The sequence below is a fragment of the Echinops telfairi genome, unplaced genomic scaffold (assembly GCF_000313985.2).
Source record: "Echinops telfairi isolate 266 unplaced genomic scaffold, ASM31398v2 ScPeMD7_7467;HRSCAF=8505_1, whole genome shotgun sequence".
In the NCBI taxonomy this organism is placed as follows: domain Eukaryota; kingdom Metazoa; phylum Chordata; class Mammalia; order Afrosoricida; family Tenrecidae; genus Echinops; species Echinops telfairi.
Window position 1 is genome coordinate 4910780 of NW_022111368.1, and position 996 is coordinate 4911775.

Below are 996 nucleotides of genomic sequence, written 5' to 3' on the forward strand. Positions count from 1 at the left end.
AAGACAAAAGCGTAGACATTTTCTGGAACTCTATGTATCCACCAGATTATTCATCTCGTTTAGATATTGTAAAAGCAAATTCAAAGTCACCTCTTCAGAGATCACTGTCAGCTAAATATATATCTAGAATAGGCCAGGTATCCACCTGTCTACTCAGAAAGAATCATCAAACAGATGTTGATGATGAAGATAATGAAGAATTAGACACAACAGAAGAAAATTAATTTTCATAAGACTACTTCACATTCTACTTTAATTTTAAAAGGGCTCAGAATCCAGGATAACTAAATTATAAAAATTTATACTAGTCTGATGTATTGAACCTTACAATGCTATGATACTGGAAATGTAAAAGTAATTAAAGGTCATGTATGCTGACCAAATGAAGGTTTTAAAATACATTACACACCAGCATTTCAATGTGAACAAGAAAGAACGAAAGCTTGTCTGCATTAGCAATTGATCTTCATTTGCTATTTCCACATCCTCTAGCAAGTACAAACCTACTGTCTCTAGGGATTTGCCTACTCTGAACATTTCATATGAATGAAATCACATAATATGTGACCAATATGCCTACATTATTTCACATAGCACAATATATGCAAGAGTTATCCATATTGTAGCATGCATCCATATTTCCTGTTTTTGTTGCTGAATAATATTTCATTGTATGTAAAAACACCATATTTTGTCTGTGAAATATCAAAAAGAAATGTGGAAAATCCACAAATATGTGAAAATTAAGGAACATGTTCCAAAACAATCAATAGATCAAAGAAGAAATCATTAGGAAAATTGGCAAATATTTTGAGCCTATAAAAGGAAAACATAACACACTAAAACTTACAGAATGCAAATAAACAGTGATTAGATAAGTTTATAATGACTGAATGCTTCATTTTGATATGGAACTGCAGTGTGGTTGAATATTTTAAATTAATTGAAACTTAATGGCTGTATGGATGTTCTATCCTTTCACTTAGCGGTGGGTTA

The 996-nt window shown here is 31.3% G+C and overlaps 1 pseudogene; it reads left to right on the plus strand.

The window, feature by feature from the left end:
* LOC101638585 overlaps nucleotides 1-224 on the plus strand; it is a 30993-nt pseudogene extending 30769 nt beyond the window's left edge.
* Nucleotides 225-996: the final 772 nt, after the last annotated feature.